Source organism: Triturus cristatus, chromosome 9 (genome assembly GCF_964204655.1).
Source record: "Triturus cristatus chromosome 9, aTriCri1.1, whole genome shotgun sequence".
NCBI classification, from domain to species: Eukaryota; Metazoa; Chordata; class Amphibia; order Caudata; family Salamandridae; genus Triturus; species Triturus cristatus.
Window position 1 is genome coordinate 572468800 of NC_140592.1, and position 26119 is coordinate 572494918.

Consider the following 26119-nt stretch of genomic DNA (forward strand, 5'->3'; position numbering starts at 1 on the left):
TACATTTGTCTGCTCCTGTCTTCTGATTGTCGCAGTGAATATGTTTCACACACTAGACTGACGCTAGACCAATAAATAATTATTGAAACCATTCCAATCGTCATTTTATGTGTATTCTGAGAAAAGTAAGCATGAGTGACTGAGCGAAAGATACCATATTGTTTTCCACAATACCTGAGGAATCGGGGTTGTCATGTTCAGTGGTTGCCAGAAACTACATACACCACGGTAGAATACAGGGGGGTGGTAGTGGCACCGTAGAGCTAGCTAGTCTGACGGCTGACTCATCCTTTGGGGGTGTTCAAACCCTCAGTTTAGGTTATCCAAAACACGCAGGTCCTGGGGGGTCCTAGGAACTACACGACAAGCCCTCTACCTGATCTCAGTGCAATTAATAAAACGGCATTTGTAGAGCACACGCCTATTCTGTAGAGTGTCCCGGCGCTGGAAAAAGTTATTTGCACACTAGAAGCTGGATGAATTACCTCACTTTCTAAACAGCCAAGTTTTCAGTTTCGTCCTGAAAATTGAAAGTTCCGGAATGGCACGAAGTGCCAGCGGAAGTTGATTCCAGGCTTTAGCACCGAGATACGAAAATGATCTTCCACCAATTCTGGTCCGGTGGATTTTTGGGATGGTGGCTAGGTGGCCTAAAGTTGACCATAGTGTCCTAGGAGGGGCATAAGTGGAAAGCCTCCTCCTAAGGTATACTGCGCCATTTCCGTGCAGAGCTTTATGCACCAGAACCAGCGTCTTGAAGCGAATCCTCTTTTCCACGGGAAGCCAGTGAAGTAAATAGAAATGTGGGGACAAATGGGTTCTCAGGTCAAAATTGAGAACTAATCTGGCCGCCAAGTTCTGAACAATTTGCAACCGGCTCAAGAGGTATCCAGGTAGACCTAGATACAAAACATTTTCATAATCGAGTCTGGATGTAATCAGGGCCTGGATTACTGTTTTCCTAGTATCAACTGAAAGAAGTGGTAGACATTTTTTCAGGTACGTAGTAACCCAAAGCAGGTGCCCACAAGAGACTAAATTTGGAGTTGCAGTGACAGAGCAGTGTTAATTTTGATCGCCAGAATTTTATCGAGCTCTGTAGCTCTGTAGGAGAGACATCCTGAGGCCACCACGATCCATAGATTTCTGATAGAGTTGTGCCAAAAAAAGCAATCTCTGATTTGTGTGGATTGCATTTTAGTTGATTGATGGACAGCCAGTTGAACATCTTAGACAGGCATGTTTTAATGATTTCTAACTCAAATTCTACCCCCTTATCACAAGTAAAAAGAAGCTGAGTATCAGCAGCATACAATATCAGTTTGGCTCCACATGTTTCAGCAAGAACGGCAAGAGAAGACAGATAAGCATTGGATAGAGTGGGGCTCAGTGCCAAACCTTGAGGAACACCCAGATTCAAGGTCTGTATAGGGGATGCAAACAGGGGGATCCATACTTCTTGGCTTCTATTGTCCAAGAAGGAAGTCAGCCACTTCAGAGCCAGGCTGCTAATCCTGACCTTATGTAGCCGATCAAGTAGGCTTTCATGAGGGACAGTATCGAAAGCCGCCAGAAGATCCAACATAATCAAGACTGCTTGTCTTTAATGTAACCTGTTTACTCTAGCATACTACAGCTTGCTCAAAAACCTGATTGGCTGGGATGTAGCAGATTGTTACTTTCAAGGTAACCTGAGATGAGTGAATGTACATGTTTTTCTAGCACTTTTAATAGAGCAGTGAGAAGAGAGATATGTCTATAGTTGGCCAGGAACTTGTGGTCAGCAGACGGCTTTTTTAAGCAGTGGGTGGATTTTAGTGTGTTTCCATTTAAGAGGCACCTTTCCAGATGCTAGTGATGCATTTAAGACTTTGTTGGGCATTAGATTAGTAGCCTGAGCCACTTTTGCCAAAGGCCAGTGTGGGCAAGGATTGGTGGGAGAGCCAGCCTTCAGACACTTAATACTGATAGAGACTCATCCATGCAAATGGGAGGAAAGTAGAGGAGAAAGGGTGCCTCGCCGAGGGATGTACTCTGGGCTAGCACCTCAAGTAACACAGTTATCAGCCTGTGATACATTTGCCAGACTGGCTTCGATAGTGACTATTTTCTCATGAAAAAACTCTGCCAGTTGGTTGACCCATTCGGCAGTGGGTTGTTGGTGTTTCGTAATAGCGTCTGGGTTCAAAAACGTTTTAACCATTTAGAAAATGTCTTCAGTTGTTTGTCTGATTCTTACAGAGTTTTTTTTTGTACTTATCTTAAGGTTATTAATAAACCAATGGGCTGACTGTTTAGATCTGAGAGAGCGTTGTTCCGAGAGTAGAGCTAAGTCATTTATGTTGTAAATAACCACTCATCTATCTGAATGGTGCCTCAGGATCTCCAGAAAGTGTAGGGGGACAGTTTCAAGGGCAGCGCTGAGGTCGGAAGGAAGAATTCTGTGAAAAGCTCTGGCCATAATTTTAGTTTATACAGGGAGGGTCATTTACTTTAGAAAGTTTAGACCAGTTGAAACTGACTAATAATGGTCTGACCAAATTAATGGTAGAGGGTCGTCTGCCTTGATCATTATATTAGAGAAAAGTTGGTCTAATATATGGCCGGCCCAATGAGTAGGTTCGAACACATATGGGGCCAAGCCAAGAGCAGACAGGTTATCCATGAAAGATGCCATCTCCACCTCCACTGGCTTGTCCATGTGGAGTTTGAGGTCACCGAGCACTAGAAAATGTGTATATTTGTAGGGCACAGGGTGCCAAAATATAATTTAGTGATCTCAGGAGGCATTACAATTTTGATTGCATTTCACATCAGTCTGGCCTGAAGACTGATGGAGCCATGATATTGGCAAGGACCCCAAGCTCCATTTGTGGGATCAGGTGCAACATTAAGTGCTGAGAATGCTCCACAGGATGCATCATGTCTAATGACAACCAGGGGTCCCACACCGGCAGCCCAACTCCGGGACCAAGTGCAAAAAAAGAAAAAATACAGAGATTTATAAAATTAAAATGCGAAAATTACAGGGCAATACATGGAGCCAATCCATTTACTGAAAACCAGAAACCCTCCCACCCACCTCCTGAGGGCCTAGACATAAAAAAAAGTGGTAAGTGCAAAAGTCTGTACAGGGATTCCAGCCACATTTCCATTACTTCTGTTTTGGTGGTAAAGACAAATGCAGCTACAGCTGGTTTCCTGGAGAGACCTGGTCAGGCACCTCCAGCTATGCACCCTGGTTCTGGAACAATATCCCTGTATCCATCAGGATCACCTCAACTCTGCTCCAATGTAGGAAAGAGTTGAAGACTCCCCGTTTTAAAGAACACTACACCACAGTGCATTAACTGTCTACAACACAGCTTCCTCTCTTAAAACTCATTGAATTTATGCTTGCCTTTGACATGTACAGCACTTGTTTCCTTTGACAAGATTTGTGCTGTAGAAATATCATAAACACATACACAAGGGCATAACTATCACTGGTGCAGGTGGTGCAGCAGGTGAAGCTGGTGCAGTGGTCCCAGGAAAGGCCCTGCACCAGCTGTTAACAGCACTCAATACACTTCACATTTAGACTCTTTCATTCTGGCAATGGACTTCCATGTCCTCTCCACGAACAGGGCCTAGCTTCAGTGTGTTTGTTTTACCATGCGGTCTGAGTTGAGGCTGAATTACCTTCACTGACAAGCTCAGCTTGTCACCATGACTAACTTTCTTTGAGCCTTTGGTTCCTCCCTGGAAGGAAGGAAACACCCAGCAACAGACATAAGGGGACATAGGTCAGGAGTGCGTACTCCTGGTGGAGCTGCCCACCCGTATAGTGCTGAAAAGTGAACACGTGTTTTATGGCACTCTTTGGGCCAAATTTAAAACATCAAATGGTTATTGCGTCAGAGCACAGTGGGGCACATGGGATAGCGAGGAGGAGCCTCTGATCCTCTCTGTCTATGTCACGTGCAGTCATGCTAAAGCCAAGGGGTCTGCATCGTAACGCTGACCATTCGTCTTACACTTTGAGCTTATTGAGTCCGAACTTCTCGTCTTTCAACTCTGCACAACAGTTGCCAGCATATAACCCCCACACGTGGCCCACTCCAACCAGTACACATATTCATTTGTAAATAACCAGTCGTGTGTTCGTGTTATTCCATGGGATTTCTTGCCCACAGTTTTAATAACATGTATGTTCAATACTTTGCATCATTGCATTCATAAATCACAGTGACCAGCCATAAATCAAGAGAGGACAGGGCCATAAATCAATCTTACAGGGTCATAAATCAATGATTCTGACAGGGTCACAAATCAAACTGGGTGCCAGGTCATAAATCATATCTGCCATAAATCAGTCACATCCTGTCATTTGTTTGTCATAATTCTGATTCCTTTTAGTTGTTGTGGTAATCATACATTCTGTTTTCTTGGGGTCATTAAGTTTCCTGTTTGCTTTTTCTCTGATCGTGAAGGGCGGGTAGCCTCTCACTGCTGTTAGGCTCAACTTGCTATCTTGTCAGTCCATTTTGTGTCCTGTTATCTGGAGGTTCTGGGCTGTTAGTGCAGTGCTTAGCTTACTTCCCCCGTCGACCTACTCACCCTGTCATAAGGGATCCTCAGATAAGTAGCCTCACCCCGGCACACCGTCCGACCAGTGTGCTTCATTTACCAACAAATGTACCCCTTTGTCCACTTCACCGACTTCCAGCACTGTGACAATGCTGATGTTCCGGGTGTGGGTGAGTGGGTTTTGCAAATACTGGCGTACTTCCACTGCTCCACCAATACAGCCTTTCCTTGGGCAGCATCGCCCTTATAACCCTCGTTCCCCCCAGCTAAGTTCCGGCGGAGCTCCCCCATGGAGGGATTGATAAAATTACTGTGGCCCCCATTGGCCCAGAGTTTTTTGCTCCAAGCTTGGTTTGCTTTGCTGATCCTGAGGAGGAGGGGGGCGGGTTTCCTCGCTTTGATATTTAGCGTGCTATACAGCAGCCAGAACTGGTTCCTACGGGCCACCGTCAGATGTTAATGCACTCGCCCCTGATGCCCCCTTTGGGTGCGGCCTCTGCCATAGCCTTGCACTTGCCCCACTCCAACCAGTAAACATCTCACACATACGTTTGTGAATAATATTACACCAGTCATGTGTTTGTGTTATTCCGTAGGAATTCTAGGCCGCAGTTATTAACATGTATGATCAATACTTTGAATCATTGTATACATAAATCACAGTGGGCAGTCATGAATCAAGATGACAAGGCAATAAATCATTCTTACAGTGTCTTAAACCATTCTGAGTGTCATAAATCAATCATTCTGACATGATCATAAATCAGAACGAGTGACGGGCCATACATTATATCTGCCATAAATCAATCAAGTCCTGTCATTTGTTTGTCATAGTTCTAACACATTTTAGTTGTTGAGGCAATCATACATTCTGTTTTCTTGAGGTCATAAAGTTTCCTGTGGGCTTTTTTCTGATCACAAGGAGAGGTAGCCTCTCACTGATGGTAGGCTCAACTTGCGATCTTGTCTGTCCATTTTGTGCTCTGCAGTCCGGTGGGTCAGGGCTGTGAGTGCCATGCTCTGCTTACTCCCCCCGTCGGCCTACTCACCCTACCGTAAGGCAACCCCAGGTAAGTGACCTTCCTCTGGCACACCGTCCTGCTGTACTGCCCCTGCTCCACAAATAGAGCCTTTCCCGGGCAGAGTCATCCATATAACACTTATTCCTCAGCTAAGGTATGAAGGAGTCCCTCCATAGGGGGCTCAAATAATTACCGTGGCCCCCATTGGCCTGGTCTTTTTTGCATCAAGCTTGGTGCCCTTTGCTGAACCTTGGGGGAGGAGGTGCATTTGGAATGCTACAGCAGCAAAAACTGGTTCCTACAGGCCTCTGGTGGGTGTTAATGCACCCTGATTCCTCCTTCCGGGGTAGCCTCTGCCGAAACTAATTGAAAATGCATGCCCTTACTTACTGTTTCGAAATAAAGTCCTCAAAGCTGAACCTCATGTTTGCCTCTTCTTTCATTATTCCTGTATGGTGAATATGAATTTAGTTTGAATAAATGTTGAAGAAAGCAAGCACACAAAAATAAGAATTCTTATTCGCAAGTTCATTGTTTTGATCATTGTTGGAAATTGGGTTTCTGGTTAGCTAGAGTATGCAACTAAGCCAGGGAGAACCCACCACCTGAGTTAGGGCAATACTTTACACGCCAAAGATAACTTGTGCTCACCCCCTTGGTGGCTTGGCAAGAGCAGTCAAGCTTATCCCAGGGACAATGGGTAACGTATTTCTACACACACAGACACAAACACACATACACAGTAACACAGTGAAAACACAGTAAAAGTACTGACACCAGTTTAGAAAAATAGTTAATACTTATCTGAATAAAACAAGGCCAAAACATCAAAAATCCAACATACACAGATCAAGATAGCAATTTTTAGAGATTAAATCAAGTATAGCTTTTACAAATCAAAAAGAGTTCCAACTGGGACTATTTGATTGCGCTTAACGTTGACGACTCCACAAAGTCAGTCTGACCTCAATGGAGAGAGAGATGATTATGGAGTCAGGCAGACCCCAGGACAGCAATTTGGAGGTGTTGTGAAAAACCAATTCCATGCAAAACACAGGGGCTGTGAGGCATCACGGAGGCTGGTGTGGCATCGGTTCTTTACTGCTATGCAGGGGAGGTGATGCTGCGGTTGCTGGTGCCGTACCTCAGTTCCTTACTGTACGGCAGCGTCAATGAGGCATCTAAGGTCAAGCCGCGAGGCTTTGGTCCCGTGGCATCGATGTCGAACCAGGCCACAGACGTCTGAGACAGAGAGGTGCACCATGGACTTGGGTGGTGTGGTGCTTGGGACTCGTGTAGTGGCGGAGCTTCACAGGAGCTGCTGCATCGTAAGAGCCTGTGGTGCAAGTTGTAGTTGGTGGGTCTGAGCAGAACCACAGCTCCGGTGCAGATAGCGGTGCGTTGGCGGTGGCGACTGCGGTGCAAGTCGCAGTTGGTGCGTTGAGCGGCATCGCATCAGAGTAGTAGACAGGCACCAGTTCTGAAGTTGGTTGGTGTTGATTCCCTGGTTTCTTCTTGTTGCGCCAGAACTCAATTCCAAGGGCCGGGGGACTGGATTTGGCACCACTTGGCAAGTCAGGACTCTCAGCAGAAGAGTCTTGGTATACTGGTAGGTGAAGTCTTTGGTGGCCCAGAGACTTCTTAACAAGGAGGCAAGCTCAACTCAAGCATTTGTAACACCTTGAAAGCAGGATGTAGAAAGAAAAGTGCCGTTCGTTCACTCCCATGACAGAAGCAGCAAGCAGCAGGCCAATGCAGCAAAGCAAACATCAAAGTGGCGGCCAGTCCTGACATCTTTCAATCACTTCTTTCGGGCAGAATGTCCTCAACCCAGAAGTGTTCTGAGTATATGGTGTCAGAAGTCCAGTACTTATACCCATTTCAGCCTTTGAAGTAGGCAACCTTCAAAGGACAGTCTTTGTAATGCACAAGACCCTGCCTTTTCCACCCTTGGCTCCAGACACACTACAGGGGGTGGAGACTTCTTTGTGTAAGGACAGGCACAACCCTGTGCAGGTGTAAATGTCAACTCCTCCCACCACTCTACGTCAGGAAGACCCATCAGCCTGGTAAATAAGTTCATTGTATATAGTTAATTAAAACTGATACAAAATGTACAATAAAAAAGAGCGTGAAAATGATGCTTGTGTGTGACTAAGAAAATGAATTAAAACCAGATTTAAAAAACTTTGGGCTGAAAAGGAGGGGGTATATTAATTCTCACAGGCGTTTCACAACGGCGCTAAACCAAATAGAGTGATCAGTATAAGTTTTCACAAAGTAGATGCGGTGCTACAGGTGGGGGAAAAGAACCCCTTAAACCCCCAAAACGGGACCAGGAAGTCCGAAGCAATAAATAACAACAAATCCTATGCACACGCAATAGAGTATAAGAAGTGGTGAGACACTGTTCTTGAAATTCACAAATGAAGACGAAGTCCTGGACCGTTGTGGTTCATTTTTAATGTAGTGTTCTTGCGCAAAACCAGCCAACACGTGTTTTGTCAGTGGGTAGTGACACCCTTGACTTCTTCAGGGCTTTCAGCAATAATGACGGTGTTTTGTACCTCTCCACCGGTGATATTTCTGACCCGGTGGAGAGGTAGAGATAGGAGAGATAGTCCTTGCAATAGTGAAAAAAGGAAATTAGCAGTATTTCACTATTGGGACATGTAAAACACACCAATACATGTCCTACATTTTAAACACTCTGCACATACATATAATAAAAAGGGATGGTTTGGTGCTTGCATGTGGGTGCAGTTACTAGGTAGAAATGGCAGTTTAAAACTGCACAGACAGACACTGCAGTGGCAGGTCTGAGACATGTTTTCAAGGCTACTTGTGTGGGTGGCACAATCAGTACTGCAGGCCCACTAGTAGCATTTGATTTACAGGCCCTTGGCACACATGATGCACCATACTAGGGACTTACTAGTAAATAAAATATGCCACTCATAGAGAAAACAAACATGATTACATTAGAGCAGAAGCACGTGCACATTAGCACGGGTCAGCAGTGGTAAAGTGCCCAGAGTCCTAACCCCAGCAAAAACAAAATGCACCACACAGTCAAAATCCGGAGGTCAGAGGCAAAAGGACATGGAAAACCACGCAAAAGATGCCAGATCTAACAATCATCTTCTGATCTTCATCATGCGTTCAGCATGCCCTATTATTCATTACATTTTTTCACTCACAAATGTCATATTCCTCGACTCTCTCGTTAATAGCTCAATAATGAGGCATGTACAGCATACCGATGCATGGCGACCCGTGTTTGAGGCACACTATATCGGAGCTCAAAATGTACCCTTTGGCAAAATGAGCTGCAATATTGTGGGCATCAAGAAATTGTTAGAAGTTACTAATTTAAGTTAAAGTCCTGCTTTGGAGCTCTATTTGTAAAATATTTGTATTAGAGCATTCAATCAATCAATCAATCAATACAAACTTTATTCGGCATTTACAAACGCCATAAAAAGTACAGAATAAAAACATCATATATTTACAATCTTCACTCTCATATGTTAGGCCAATTAATCTTTTTACATCCTAAATTACTTAAGCACACTCCCCTATTTTTGCCCACTTATATCTTAGGGCAGCCTTACTCTTGCCTGGTAAATCTCTAATAAGGGCATCCATATGATAAACAATGATATGTAGGTCTTCCTTAATCCTAACTAATTATTCCCTCAGCCAATCTCTCTCGTGTCTCTTAACTTAAAAGCACATCTTAAAAAGCTTATTATACAGAATAGAACCCTGGGGTCTTTAGCCATTTGTAAATAAAGAAGGGCCACCTTTGCATGTTTAAATTTGTTCTCCATCAACAGGTCAGTTAAAAAATGGCGCCTTGGCAATGAATAAAAGGGACACAGAAATACAAAATGAAGGGCATCCTGCGGAGATCGTTGATCGCAGCCGCAGGGGCCCTTTGGCTCAGAAACTTTATTAAAACCCGCCGGTACGGCTAATAAATAATGTAAAAAATTGAGCCTAAAACGTGTTAATAAAAATCTGTCATGAGGGTTATATATGAGGGACAAATATGGTTCTATTCCCTCAATGGTCCTCACCAGCCCATATGCTTTCACTGACTTTTTCCTCCAATCCATATCTTCTCTTCCGGTGACTTTGTGCATAAAACATCCCTTTTTTACTATCTCCTTATCTTTCCCTGTTATTCTGTCTGGGTTGGAGAAAAGATCTTCGAGGCCTATTGCTTTAAAGGTGGCTCTCAAATATTTTAGCCAAGGGATATTCATCCCCCTATCCCTTTCCAGGCAGTCTTTAATTATCTTTCTGGAGAGTTCCGCTTCCGGATTAGAGCATTCAACCCGGAGAAATTGCGAGGAAGCTATGTTTTCCTTACAGATTTAACACAAACTGAAAAAGTTGAACTTTGAAGTTATGAATGTTTTTGGGAGTATAATGGTACAAAGTCTTGCAGAGTGTCACTGGTTTGGAAACTACAATTTATAAAGTGTGAATATTTTGCATATTGTACACTATAGCGATAATATATAGTAAACGCCTGTGATCTTGTGAGCTGTTGTAATAAGGTGCTCAGTGGTCCAAAAATGTAATGTAACCCTTGTTGCTATCATTTTGAAAACTGGGCTCATCTTTCAACTCTGCCCCTGAAATATCTCATGGCAAAATAAAGCTGTTAATCCATACAAGGGTGTCGCTACATATGGTGCAGCAAGTGCAGTGGTATCAGGGCCTACAGAACTCTGTTTATTGCTGCATTTCACTAGCCAAGCAAGAGTAAGGGACCCATTTGCCGTGCTTGCACCCTGGCTCATTAAACGCTTACTACGTCACTGTACATACTTATATAATCAAGATGACAAGACAGAGTGAGATTAAGATCATTTTTTTTAAAGAATCTCACACAGTAGCGGAGAGCAATCAAGAGAGGAAGATGCAGGAAAATCATAGATTAAGAATGTTACAAAGTGCAAGAATGAGGTGAATTCCATGCATCAAAATATCCTCTTTGGAAAGACTTCCATCAACCCCACACCCCTAAACTTCAGTTGGGACTACGCACAACACATGGATTTATGGACCAATCAACAGGTCACCTATGAAGCCCACTCACTGATGTGCATATGTTCAGTGGAAAGTTGCAAACCCTACCTCCCACCCCTAAGCACCCTCCAGTGGGACACCCTACAGAACACTAAGGGCCTCATTTACAAGCCCACTGTGAAGGCAGCGCGTCACATTTTTAGACGCACAGACGGCGCAATGTGCCTGACCATATTTACAAGGCCATGTACAGTCACCCTGCGTGACTTTTCATGGCCTTGTAAATATGTTTCTATTTCACACATTACTCTGCATGAAAGGGGCATTACATGGGTGCTGCTGTGGATGTTCCCACACACCACCCATGGACCCTGATACATTCCCAGATTTGCAAAGTGTTGTTAACCTGGGAATACGTCAGTATCCTACGCCTCGAGTGGAGCAACGAGGAGAAATGCTTTTATTTCTCCTCGGTTTTTGCTTTTTCTATGTGTGCTGCATTCTGCAGCACACATAGAAGGGTCTATGAGCAAAACACCCTTAATGATTGTTTTTGTGCAGGAAAATGTCCCTTCCTGCACAACAGCAATCATCCCTGCAACGGAGGGACCCTTGCACCATGGCACAAAGTTGTCTGCATGGGCGCACGACTGCTGTCTGTGCGCGGACGTAGGGGACAAGGACAGGAAGGTGCCCTATTTTCCAGCTACGGCGCATTTCTGCCCTTTTAGTTTGACGCATGCAGCGCAGCAGGAAGGCTTGCTCCGCTGCCATGCGGCAAAATATAGTAAAAGAGACCCTATGTGACCAAACACACCAACACTGGCTGCAAAATACCGCCTATGAAGCCTGCACCAAAGTACACACCCACTAGTTCTAGAAAAGAGCTTCAGAGACACCTTAACAGCCCCAAGAGGACAAAAAGGGAGCATGCTGGTCTAGGCATACATTTTGTAGATTAATGTTCAGAAAGTCCAATATGAGGGAGCCCACACTTCTAGTGCTCCTCCGCTGTGGATCTGTACATGGATGCCCTATACATATCATCTAACTTCAGTAACTCTTGACGTGGGAGCTAAGTAGGTAATCAGCGCCCTAAGTTTCTGCGTCTGACAAATTCCCACTGCAGAAATCTATGTGCAACCTACAGACGGACAGGCGCTTTGAATATATGGTGGGTGAACATAGCTGATCTGGAAACCAAAATCGCGCATCGCAAAACATGTTCAACCAGCCACTCACTGAAGGAGGCCATGATTGAAAGGGGGTCATTGTGCATGGCTGAGTCATGGCACCTTCTGCCTGCAGCCTTTCTTTGCAATGCAAGCGCGCCAGAATGGGCAGTCGCTCTGTACAGTAAGAACGATGCCGCTGAACTGATGAATTGAACGCTGTGAGGTGTCGCTTTGCGGTAGGGTTGGCACCTGGCCGGTTTAACATCGGCATTACCGGTATTTTTATGTTCCTGCCTTACATAAATTCGAAAACTCACCTAAAGCAGGTATATTCTCTCTTAATCATTATTAGAAGAAAACTGTTTGAAATGTGTTCTCGGCTGCCTTATGACCCCTAACTGAAAAATGAAGGTGAGCAAAGACAGAAACGCCATGGTAAAAATGAATACAAACTACTTCATATTAAGTTCTACTTAAGGATTTTGTCTGGGACTCTGCAGTATGTTAAAAACGAACAGATAGACGGAGTTTCGCTTTGGCAAAGGTAACAATCCTACTTTGAGGAAAAACTATTAGAGTAACATTGGAGTTTAAATTATTAACAATCACTGAGGCATTTGTTGTCTCACTTAACGGGTTAACAACGTTTGGGTGCTTTTATTCTATAAATTCCAAACATTTTTATTCCATGTGCTTCTAATCACAGAGAAGTAGTTTAAATTGAATCTTTGTAGCCCTGGCGCTGAGGAGATCCCTTTCCAGTGTTCCCACTGTTTACCTACCAGGCTGGGGCGGCTCAGCTAAAAAACCTGACTCAGCACTTGGCTTTTAAAGGGAGCCTTTTCACACAGATTATTCTGTAAAGCAGCCACCGGCCCGATTTAATGAAATTCAGCAGAACCCTGTAGACTGCTGAGCATGGCGTGTGAACGAAGCAAAAACCAAAGGAAACGATGGAAGGAGTGATGAGTGCAAGCACTCACCCCCAGTCAACTGATCTGGGTTTAATCCATCACCGTTCTTTAGCCCACTCTGCCACCCCAGTTCAGACATGGCCATATGCAAATCAGTCTGACCCTGTGCCTCATGGGAACAGTCCAGCCCGAACTGCCAAGCCATGTCTTCCCTGGACCGGAAACAACCTTCCTAGGACCAGTTTCTGGCATTTCAGCCGTCTTCAGCCAGGCTTGCTTGAATCCAGTGGCAAAGTGAGCAAGGGACTCACGTCTGAGCATACCCTGCCAACTTATGGCGAACAAGGCAAAAACCAAAGGAAATGATGGACGGAGTGTTGAACATTGCAAGCACTCACCCCCAGTCAACTGATCTGGGTTTAATCCATCACCGTTCTTTAGCCCACTCTGCCACCCCAGTTCAGACGTGGCCATATGCAAATCAGTCTGACCCTGTGCCTCATGGGAACAGTCCAGCCCGAACTGCCAAGCCATGTCTTCCCTGGACCGGAAACAAGCTTCCTAGGACCGGTTTCTGGCATTTCAGCCGTCTTCAGCCAGGCTTGCTTGAATCCAGTGGAAAAGTGAGCAAGGGACTCACGTCTGAGCATACCCTGCCAACTTATGGCAAACAAAGCACTAACCAAAGGAAATGATGGACGGAGTGTTGAACATTGCAAGCACTCACCCCCAGTCAACTGATCTGGGTTTAATCCATCACCGTTCTTAAGCCCACTCTGCCACCCCAGTTTAGACATGGCCATATGCAAATCAGTCTGACCCTGTGCCTCATGGGAACAGTCCAGCCCGAACTGCCAAGCCATGTCTTCCCTGGACCGGAAACAAGCTTCCTAGGACCGGTTTCTGGCATTTCAGCCGTCTTCAGCCAGGCTTGCTTGAATCCAGTGGCAAAGTGAGCAAGGGACTCACGTCTGAGCATACCCTGCCAAATTATGGCGAACAAGGCAAAAACCAAAGGAAATGATGGACGGAGTGTTGTACATTGCAAGCACTCACCCCCCGTCAACTGATCTGGGTTTAATCCATCACCGTTCTTTAGCCCACTCTAACACCCCAGTTCAGACATGGCCATATGCACATCAGTCTGACCCTGTGCCTCATGGGAACAGTCCAGCCCGAACTGCCAAGCCATGTCTTCCCTGGACCGGAAACAAGCTTCCTAGGACCGGTTTCTGGCATTTCAGCCGTCTTCAGCCAGGCTTGCTTGAATCCAGTGGCAAAGTGAGCAAGGGACTCACGTCTGAGCATACCCTGCCAACTTATGGCGAACAAAGCAAAAACCAAAGGAAATGATGGACGGAGTGTTGAACATTGCAAGCACTCACCCCCAGTCAACTGATCTGGGTTTAATCCATCACCGTTCTTTAGCCCACTCTGCCACCCCAGTTCAGACATGGCCATATGCAAATCAGTCTGACCCTGTGCCTCATGGGAACAGTCCAGCCCGAACTGCCAAGCCATGTCTTCCCTGGACCGGAAACAACCTTCCTAGGACCAGTTTCTGGCATTTCAGCCGTCTTCAGCCAGGCTTGCTTGAATCCAGTGGCAAAGTGAGCAAGGGACTCACGTCTGAGCATACCCTGCCAACTTATGGCGAACAAGGCAAAAACCAAAGGAAATGATGGACGGAGTGTTGAACATTGCAAGCACTCACCCCCAGTCAACTGATCTGGGTTTAATCCATCACCGTTCTTTAGCCCACTCTGCCACCCCAGTTCAGACGTGGCCATATGCAAATCAGTCTGACCCTGTGCCTCATGGGAACAGTCCAGCCCGAACTGCCAAGCCATGTCTTCCCTGGACCGGAAACAAGCTTCCTAGGACCGGTTTCTGGCATTTCAGCCGTCTTCAGCCAGGCTTGCTTGAATCCAGTGGAAAAGTGAGCAAGGGACTCACGTCTGAGCATACCCTGCCAACTTATGGCAAACAAAGCACTAACCAAAGGAAATGATGGACGGAGTGTTGAACATTGCAAGCACTCACCCCCAGTCAACTGATCTGGGTTTAATCCATCACCGTTCTTTAGCCCACTCTGCCACCCCAGTTCAGACATGGCCATATGCAAATCAGTCTGACCCTGTGCCTCATGGGAACAGTCCAGCCAGAACTGCCAAGCCATGTCTTCCCTGGACCGGAAACAAGCTTCCTAGGACCGGTTTCTGGCATTTCAGCCGTCTTCAGCCAGGCTTGCTTGAATCCAGTGGCAAAGTGAGCAAGGGACTCACGTCTGAGCATACCCTGCCAAATTATGGCGAACAAGGCAAAAACCAAAGGAAATGATGGACGGAGTGTTGAACATTGCAAGCACTCACCCCCCGTCAACTGATCTGGGTTTAATCCATCACCGTTCTTTAGCCCACTCTGCCACCCCAGTTCAGACATGACCATATGCACATCAGTCTGACCCTGTGCCTCATGGGAACAGTCCAGCCCGAACTGCCAAGCCATGTCTTCCCTGGACCGGAAACAAGCTTCCTAGGACCGGTTTCTGGCATTTCAGCCGTCTTCAGCCAGGCTTGCTTGAATCCAGTGGCAAAGTGAGCAAGGGACTCACGTCTGAGCATACCCTGCCAACTTATGGCGAACAAAGCAAAAACCAAAGGAAATGATGGACGGAGTGTTGAACATTGCAAGCACTCACCCCCAGTCAACTGATCTGGGTTTAATCCATCACCGTTCTTTAGCCCACTCTGCCACCCCAGTTCAGACATGGCCATATGCAAATCAGTCTGACGCTGTGCCTCATGGGAACAGTCCAGCCCGAACTGCCAAGCCATGTCTTCCCTGGACCGGAAACAACCTTCCTAGGACCAGTTTCTGGCATTTCAGCCGTCTTCAGCCAGGCTTGCTTGAATCCAGTGGCAAAGTGAGCAAGGGACTCACGTCTGAGCTCGTGTCCGTTGTGAAGGTCTTAAAAATGTTGTGTTACATGTACCCCTAAGCCCCTAACAATCTGCTCTTCTCTCACTTTCCACTGCGCTTTAAGCCCTCCTCATGGATTGCTTCTCATACAATGAAAACATGACATGCCAGCATAACTGTTGAAAAATATGAAGATCACACACCCCAATCTTACTGACCAAGCTAGGTCCCAGCCCAATTATACGGAATTCTTTGTGTTGCTGGGCACAATTGAGGGACCAGGCCGTCTGTAGGGAGTTGTATGCGCTACTGGGCGCAAAATGTGGGCAGGACATCGCCAGAGAGCTCTGCGCAGGCTACTAGGCAGAGTGTGTTGCCAGGGCATCTCTAATAGGCTATGTAAACAGTGGACCACTGTATTTAACCACGGAGTCTCTAGGGACCTACACAGACTGCTAAATGCTGTGGTGAGGACATCTCTACAGAGCTCTCCTGATCTATGAGCACAGTAAGTGACCCCATTATCTCTTGAGCATTTAACACAACAATAAGTGCTGTCTGTGACTGGGAATATGCATATAGCTCTGCAGAGTGCTAATAGTAATCTGTGAACAGACATACCTAAGGAGATAGAGCGCTATCTGGGACCAGGCCAACTCGAACACTATCACCCACAGCCTCTCTAGGACGTTTCATGGATTGATGAGCACAGTCTGTGACCAGGGTATCTGTAGGAAGCTTGAGAACTCCAAGCCCAGTCTGTGCTCAGGCTCCTTTATGGAGCTCCACTGCAGCTACCACCCTGTGAAGGTCCTTCGGAGCCTGAGGACAGCAGCCTGTGGCCAGGGTATTTCTAGGGAGCTCTAGGGACAGCTAAGTACAGTATTTGATCAGACTCTTACATGCCTCCTTGAGCTCCTTAGACCAATGAAATGGTCAGTGACAATGGCATCTCTAGGGAGCACGCTTACATCTGAGCACTCTGTGGGACCAAGGCATGTCAAGAGAGCTCCATAGGCTGATGGGTGCAGCCTGTGATCAAAGTATCTCTAGGGAGCGCTCTGGACAGCAAAGCACTGTGTGTAACGAACGCACCACTAGCGGGCTTCATAGACCGATGAGCAGAGTGTGTGACCAGGGAATCTGCACAGAGCATTTAGAGTCATGCACACTGTCTGTGATGGAGCAGCTACTGGGAGCTGATAGATGGCTGAGCACTCTGTGGGGCCAGGAGATCAGCAGGGAGCTCCTAGACTGATGAGCACAGTCTGTGGCCAGGGTATCTCTAGGATGCTTTGTGGACAAAAATCAAACATCACAACGCAGGGCTTTACCCCGCATGCCTTTATCCCACAAGCATTTCAATGCATTCACCTTAATAAAGTGCTGTAATACTACGCAGAACTTTACAGAGCTTGCCATTACCAGTCAGTGCAGTGGTACTGTCTGATATTCAAATATATAAATATATACTATATTTTGGGGGTAACCCCCGAATCCCCATTTTTTCATGTTGTTTTCCTTTTTGAATTCCCTACCTCCATTTTTCACTGCTCAACCCTGAATTGTAAAAAATGCTTATTTCCCTTTATTTCTACCTGTCTTTGAAAACCTAAACACCGCCTACGTCCCTTTTCCTCTACCCACTCCTAAATACTAAAAACCCATATCTTCCTTTAACTCTACCTGACCCTGAACCTTAAAGAAAAAACGAATCTTCCTCTACCATAACTGTGATATGTTTGCTGTGCTGTTAGAATATCAATCTTTTTACATATGTTCTTAATGAATATACCTAAATGTTCTAAAGTAAGAGAGGAGAAGGGTGATATCTGGTTCAGCTAAATGCTGAGGTAATTTAGTTCCATGGAATGTGGAACATGAAATGTGGAGGTTTGATTGAAGGGAAACTTCAGCAGTTGCTGTGAAGGAATTGATAGATGAGGTGTTCCATTAAACTCAGCCTAAAACATATCTTGGTGTGTGGAGTATTTACTTGAAAATGTTACAATAACCTACCCTCGAACCCAATTTTTTTTTTACCTCCCTTTACTCTCCCCTAAAACCTAAAAAACGCGTACCACCCGTCCCTAAACCTAAAACCCTTTAGCTCTATTTACCACTAGCCATTCCTGAACCCTTAAAATCCCTTACCTTCTTTTACCACTAGCCTCTGAACCCACACTGAACCCCTACCCGCCCGTTGACCCTTAAATCCATTTATTTAAATAACATAATAATAATGACATATTAAAACAAGCATTGACATAGCCAATAGGTCTCGCTTTTGGGACCTTATAAGTATTTAGTTAGGCAGCACAATATCCTTGGTGCAACAACATCAACTGTTGCATGACTAAACCCTTATAAGGTCCCAAAGGCGAGACCTATTGGCTATGCCAATGCTTGTTTTCCCAGGAGACGGGTAAAATAAGAATTCAACACTCTCTTCAATCAATATAAATGAGCTCATAGGTTACGGAAGCAGGTGATTTCTAAGAGCATGCACGTAGAAACTGTAACTTCCCTCGCAGTTTAAGGTGGAGGTAATTTTACACTTTTTGCGGTGGAATGGCCGAAGGGCAAAAAATACATAATACTTCTAAAATCAGCATTGCCAAGCATTCCTGTATAACGCCGATGTGGAGAAATCAAATTATGTAACGTAAACAGTTTTATTCTCATTCTGTGTTTTACAGGCTCAGAACTGAATGAATATATAAAAAAAATAACTGTGAAATCGGATTAGCTTGTCAGCACTTGCATTAGGATTTTATGGCAATGCGCAGAGGCATTTAGCAATAAATCCTTTGCTGCTTACTAGAGCCACCATAAAAGAGCAGAGAACCTCATAGCTTTAGGTGGGATGAAAAACTGGGGGGGTCTCTCAAAGGGTAATGGCTGATGTAATTAAGGGTGTGGCTTAAAACACATAAACTAAAAATCTGTGCTTGGCATAGTGTGCCGCCCGACTGGTATTTTGCTATTTTTGTCATTGCAACCAGATATATAATACAACAAGTAACATTATTCAGAATAGCCAGGACTATTGGCTTTGTCAACGGTTGTTAGTTGCATAAGATAAATAAGCAATAACAGCTTTGTTGATTATATTATTGAAAATGCTTCCGTTTTGAAATGAAACTGTAAAATAACTATAACGAGTATCTCTGAAGTTACTCAAAAGCAGTGAAGAGTGGTACTGTTGCAAAATTAAGATTTCATTTCCACCCTGAGGGTGAAGTCAGGGAAAAAATGGAGCGCCCGATAGGGACCCGTCTCAGCATCTGCAGGTACCAAGCACGGGCAGGACCTGGCCCACTTAAAAATATGGAGAACCTTAAAACGTTCTTTAACACCATAAACAGCTAGAACTCACAGCTATCTTCCTTCTTTTACAGCTCACCAACAGATAAGCAGTCATGTGTTTCATAGTTCTATGTTGTGGTGAATGTACAGCCTGTTGTGGTGAAAGTATTTGCCTGCTGGGGGAATGCTTGCACTGAGTATGTAAGGTCAAAAACTATAAGCCGTTCAACTAAAAATGAGCAAGTTAGTTTAGTTTAATTTATATATGCTCGTTATATACGGTTGTTTTGGTCAAGAGTACTTTAGGTTACTCTTTAAATTTTCTTTTTTTAAAGAGCGTCGCGCATTGTTTTTACTTAGGGTTTAAAAAAAACCATTTCCCTCAATAATTTGTTATTTTCTAGGTTGTGCTTGAGCTTCAGACCGTTGCAGGGGCAGCGTGTGACGGGACCTGCCACGTCAGTGAAAGGAACGGTGGACTTGTGTACCTGAGCTCTCATGGAGAGAGCATTTTCCTTCTGAGTGACACAATGCAAGTCTGATCTCTCGGCGCACAATCATGCACATAAGTGAAACACCACTGGTGAAAAAAGGGACAGCGCACTGGAAGGTCAGCAGAACTGCTACGTACCTGCTGTGGAATGATCCACAAGCTGATCGCTGCCACAGAATTAAAGAAAAGCAGGGTAGGCATGTTCACCGAGGAAACAAGCGCGCGCGCCTCACGCTGAAATAGGAGGAGGCAGCAGGGGGAGGGGAGAGAGGAGGGGGCCTGTGCCTGTTTCCCTTGCGGGAGCAAGCAGGAACCATCTGTTAATTACAAACAGATGGTTTCAAAGCTCGCTCCCGCAAGGGAATCGCCAAACGTGCACGCGTTGCCATTGAAAGCAATGCAAAGCCTGCATGTTTTTGGCAGAAAAAGGGAATTGATTACTAAAGGTCTTCTCCTATGCAGCGCATGCGCACTGCGTAGGCGAGACCTAAAAACCTGTGTTGTAGAGTAGCACTGGGGAAAGTACCAAAAAAGGGCCTGCCAGGTACTTACCTGTGTGCAAGGGAAAGATTGCATACTCTGGACAGCGGAGAATAATGTGTGATCAGGGCTTTTCTAGGGGACTCTAGAAACTTCTGAGCACAAAATTTGATCAGGCTACTTCTTGGAAACCCTATACAAACGAGAGAGTAGATGATGACCCTGCATCTTTAGGGTGTCTGCAGAAACAAAAGCACAATGTTTGACCGGGGTATTCATATGAAACTCTGTGGACGCTCATCATAAGATAACCAGGTCATCTCACTGGAGCTCCTTAGTGGGATCATTACACGCTGTATCCTCTGTATCTCAATACATTCTGTGGTGCAAATCTGGGTATACTGTGTCATCAGGCCATCCTTAAAGCGTTATAATTTGAGTAGGTGATTGCAGGTGGGTGTGACACAATGGCACATATTTTTGGGCACTGGAACTTCTTGTTCCTCATCAGACTTTGCCCCACAACAAGAGAGAGAAACACATAAAAGGGGGAAAGATGAAGTATGAGAAAGATGGAAAAGAGTGACAAAATGGAGAAAGTGGATACGAAAAGAATGTGCAGGAGCGCGGTTAAGGGGTAAGGAGTGTCTGGTGAGAGATTAAAGATACATGAGAAGTAATTAAGACTACAAAGCTTGGGTATTCATTGCGTCAACCTTGTTCAGTGCCGGTGAAAGCTTCTGAGCAAAAGTGTGTGCTCCAGCGCCTATTATTTCACAACTTATAGACTGTCTTTAAAAAACGACACTGAGACCTTAGCACAGTTTGAGAGCAAATCATTGCCATGGTGCACTTAGCACAGTCTGGTTTATGAACATTTCTAGGAAGATGAGCGGAGTGAGGTGAATACTTGGGTAGGAAAGAGAGGTAGGTAAAGAAAAAGAAAGGGTGCTTCCCATTAGGACATGTGATAAGAAAGGAAAGCTGTAAAAGTTAAGGGAAGGGAATCAGAAGGGAGAAGTAGAGAGAGCATTAACGATTGATTGGAAACACAGGCAAAAAGGAAGCAGAGAGAAGAGAAATGGAAACGCTACCTGGGGTGCCAGAGGAGACGAGACAGAAAGGAATGAGGATCCACAAAATCAATAGATTTGACACTTGATTGCTCACAAAAGCAGTTTAAATGGCTGCTAAAGTCAAAACTGTTTTAACAAGCATTTGCAATGCAATAGGTCTTGCATTTACGCGAGTTTGAGCAATTGGCATTGTAAATGACAATGCCTTTTAGTTATGTTTTAAAAACAAAAACAAAAATAAAAGGCATTGTCATTTGCAATGTCAATAGCTCAAACTCGTGTAAATGCGAGACCTATTGCATTGCAAATGCTTGTTAATGTAGGGTGGGGTTGAGGTGGTTAGTCTTCCTCCTCGCTTTCGAGTCCTTGAGAAAACTTTTAAAAGACTGTGGAAAGGAGCAGCTCAACCCTTACTGCACTCCTGCTGTTCGCAATCAAACTCTCCTTTTCTCCTCTCACGGCCTGAGGCCCACCTCGGGGGGAGGGGGTGGGGGTAGCTCTAACACCACTCACCTCCAGATACAAGCTGCAAGAGAACAGACTCAAACCGGCCAGAGCAGCTCCGGCCCCAGTAACACCTTCCCCCTCCCTTGAGTTCGCACTTCAGCACTGCTCACACTAGAACCTGCACACACAGTGACCACTGCTGAGTGCCGAATTCTCTTCCATCTGGGAGAGGAAACGTAATTAAACAAGCGCTGAAAGAACAACGCCTTCGGGTCGGTTTTTCGCTATATAAAGCGGCAAAAATAACAAGCACTGAAAGAACAAAAGTAGCAGCCGCAACAGCAAACTCTGGGCTTTAATGCGATTTATTCAACCACTGCCAACACAACTAACACCTCTGATGAAATCTATGCGCCCCTGACAGACTGTGTGAGCGCCAAAGGCAAACAGGAACAAACAAGAACACAAACAGCTCGCAATAGTAAAAGAAAAAGTGCGGCCAGTCATTATAAAACCCACCGTCTTACGCCGCCAGTAAAAGGTCCAATCCCGGTGTGCGTGGTATAAAGCAGACAGGGTGGCAACCAGGAGGGACTAAAAAAAACCCCAGTGCAATCAACGAAGCATATTCAGCATAATTAGTGACAAAAACCGATGCACGTCAATGACAAGTGCAGGCGGAGTGGACACATGACTTCTGGAACCGTATTGATTCCAAGAAGCCCTCGCATGGCGAGGGCAGCACATGCGCGCTGCTAACGCCAGGCGAGACCTAAAAAGGAATGTTTTGGGTAGACAAAGCATGGATGAGATAAAGAATTAAATGAGTAACAAGAGACATTGCAGATGTAAAATAGACTGACATGCATTTCAGTGGAGGTGGAAGGATACAACCAAAAACAGCCTGTGTCTAAAGAATCCCGAGCCAAAGACTAGTGGGTGAAGAAGGATGAACCAAATCCCCAAGGAGTATGTACATAATTCAGAATGTTCTCTTGAAATAGTGTAAACATCATTACACGTCAAACCTAAACATGCAACGGAATGAAGACCTGCTAAAAAAATGGGGGAATGGACATAAATTCCCCAAAAAAGGCAGCAGAATAATGCACACTTTTGCACGGTTTGCACATGGTTCCACCATTAGCCTCTCAACAATCTTATATTTGCTGTTGGGAAGCTAAGGGAATGGCAAGGTATAGAAATATTGTCCTTCCACTGCATCATCGCGACCTCTGTGAAAGGGGGTAGCAGAGCCATTGCCAGGAGTACCAAATAGGCTTGGGTGTAATTCTAATTATGCTGGAGTAATCAGAGTAATTTCAGTAATTCTGCATTATCCTTTGACATGGAATTTCCAACAATAATGTGATTACGTCTGCTCACGTAACTAAGAGTAATGTGGGGGAAAATAATCCTACTGCAAGAGTACATTTAGCGACCACAGGTGTAGATTGAAGAATTGCATAATTCTAGTGGCCATGGGTGTAGGTAAAATGGTAACCTAGAGATATAGGACTAATTTGAAGTTAGTGTTAAGGTTAAGGTAAAATAAATGTAATCAATAGGACCAGGTTATGGGTAAGAGATAGGATTAGGATTAGGAGATCTGAAAGAGTTAAAGACAATAACGAGTTAATGCTGTTAGGGTAATTATATTTTTAGTGAAATGTATATACTGACGGAGGGGAGGCAAATAAGGCAAAGTGATGTGATAGCGGTCAGTGTGGCCAGCGATGGCAGAAGAGGGATCGGTTCAGCCTCCACACAACAATGATAGGGCGCTAGTAGTCTGATGCCCTGCAGCACAAAATATTATCCTAGCATACCCAGGAAATAGTTTACTTCGCACTCTCACATGTAATCAAATAATGCTGAATGTGTTAAAGGTATTGATGAATTATTACTGATTGTCTTGTTTTATTGTAATTTAATGTATATTTTGCATAAACTAAACAGTAAAAAAATCAATAGAAAAAATAGCAAGTCTGGCAACAATGACCCTAATATATCGGGTAGATTTGTGCAAAGTGCGGTAGAAAGCAAAGGCACACCTTAACCCCTCGTCTTTAAATACTATAAAGTTATAGACTTATTTTACAGCATCCTGTACCATAGCCACTCTTTAAAGTATGCTCGCTCTGCTAAGGTTACCAGATACCTCAATGACACCAGGGCATCATGTTCCTAGAATACTTCCTCTCTTTTAAACCACTACTATTAGTCTAATTGTTTCATTTGTTGTCACCAAGCTCACAAATCCCAGAATGCATCAGCTTGTAAAATGAAAGTCCACTATTAGAACCTGGTATGCCTGGTGACAGCATCCTATCCTTGGATATCAGCCCAGAATCCATGCAAAAGTACAATTAGTGAGTATAATCATTTTGAGAGGGAAGCACATACATCCAGTTTGTATATTCCAGGGAAAACGTTTTATGCCGCATTGTAATCTGGGCCACTTGAACTACACTACACGATTCTATTGCCACGACATTGTCCATCTAATTATAGAGTTACCGCAATTGCCCTATATCCTCCATCTTCTACATATTTTGCAAATTACAAAAAAAATGCTTCTAGTTCAATGGGATGAAAATGTGTTTTTTACACGCAGCTGGTGATAGAGCGCAGTAGCGGACCTGTTGGAAAGATTAAATTGCCACCTTGTTGTATTCAGGTATTAAACGATTATAAAGAGATTAAACTTGGGCCCTGTGGTAATAATATGTGATAAAACTACATTATGGAAGCATAGTGCATCAGAATGTATCTCATTTTGCCACATAATTTGTATTCTAATGCCTCAGAGAAAAACAGTATGATGCTTCATTGCCGCACAATTCCACAGGTCCTTGCTACAGTAAACTCTTAAGGCAACGCAACTTCGTGAGTTGATACAAGACACACATCACCCAAATCGTTTTACCATCACGACAATCTTTTTCACCTGTAAAGACTCATCGGAGAGCTGTAGAGGCTGCTTAGTTTATATTCATTATGGGACAGCCTTCTGCCACGAAGGGATGATGTCAGGCAGGTGCGCTGCCTCCCACTGTCCTGTTCGCGTGCACGGAAGCATCTCTTACCGTCCTAGTATGTCAGCACGCACTGACGCCTCACTGCGCGCGTTCGCTGCCGCCGCTCGGGTCTGTGTAGTGCCAGCTGCACTGCTGGCCTCGCGCTCGACTTATGAGAGACGAGAGAGCAAGAAAGGACGGAATTAAGTTTCCGCCAAGGAAACTCCTCCCTTATCCAGAGTGGGTGCAGGCTGCTCCGTCTGAGAGCGGAGTGCTGCAGTAATGTTCGGTTTATTTAGACTGGCAAAGACGTGGTCTTCCTGCAGATCCCTTCCTTCATTCTGTCTGCGGTGTTGGCGGCTGGAGCGTACGGGGTGTTTTTGAAGGCACTGGTTTGCTTGTGAGTAGCGAGCGCGACTCCGCGGACACACTGTGTGCTTGTTGGCGTGTCATCATCTCCTCATGTTCCAATAAATACTTGGCGTCAAGCGGAGATCTTTCTCATGCATTCAATCAAGGGGTTCTCATTGTTTTAACAACTATTATTCGCAACCTTTCTGAGTGAACCCTACCCTATGTACATTTACCGTGATGTTATTTATGTACATTGATTCACCAAACAGTCTGCGTGGCGGGGATGGCATCATGCATCTTTTGACGCCTAAATGACATTAATGTGACAGACACCCCTAAGCCTACATTGGTTCACTCAACACCTTCTTGTCTGACGCTGAAAGGTTAAAGTGAGAGCAAGTAGCGGAGACTATATATATATATATATAAAAGGGCTATCAGAACGTTGTTGACTTTGTGAACCCTGGGACCAGGGGCAGTATGAGAGAACCAATAGTATTAAAAGGACAAGCAACGGGTACCGTTTGAAATCCTATTTCACTTTGGAATTCCATGTTGATTTGCCATCTCACATCATGTTTTAGAGTGCAAAGTATACAGATTCCATTCCACATGGTCTCAAATTGGAACACCAAGCACTTTGCTCGCAGCTTCTAACACTGCCCCAGTGTGAATATTTGGGAACTCGTTTCCTGTGTTGATATAGCCAGAGAAAGCAAACATTAATTTTCTTGGTTTCAATAAATACCCTAAGAGTGTGTCCCCCCCCAACTGTAAAAAGTAAAAAAGGCATTCAATGTCATGTGCTCTATATCAGGCCCAAAGGGAATGCGCTTTTCTTTACCCTGTGACCCGTTTTGGTTTTGTGGTACTGTCAAAATCTCAGAAAGATGAGTCAACTTCAGTGATGTAATAGTTTATGTCACCCATGTCTAGAATGATGTCAGAGTTTATAATATTCATGATGCCATATTTAACGTCAGGAGCAGTAGTGACAATGGGTGGGACCTAAGTTGCGTCTGATTTTTAGTGAATGTCGTGCTTTTACATTTTGTGTCCTAGAGAATGCCACTCTAAATACATCGATCGACACCCCCACATTCCCCCCAACCTCATCTTATGTTGACGTTGTTCATAGTAAGTTTTGAGGGTTTAATGTATGTGCTACTATCAAAGAAACACTTATCCTAAGTGCTGTCTTCAGTTTTGTTTTGTTTTTAAACAGCTTGCTACTCCAAAAATAAAATAAATCCACGAACCTTCTAAAGGTCGTAGGTTCAAATACCAGCAGGGTT

At 44.7% G+C, this 26119-nt stretch overlaps 1 protein-coding gene across 1 annotated transcript in view; it reads right to left on the reverse strand.

Annotated features, from left to right (window-relative positions):
* EXOC3L2 (exocyst complex component 3 like 2) overlaps window positions 1-24622 on the reverse strand; it is a 619764-nt gene extending 595142 nt beyond the window's left edge. The window contains exon 1 of the mRNA XM_085625593.1: window positions 24401-24622. The gene's annotated coding sequence lies outside the window, so the exon portion shown is untranslated. The remainder of the gene's footprint in view (window positions 1-24400) is intronic.
* Window positions 24623-26119: the final 1497 nt, after the last annotated feature.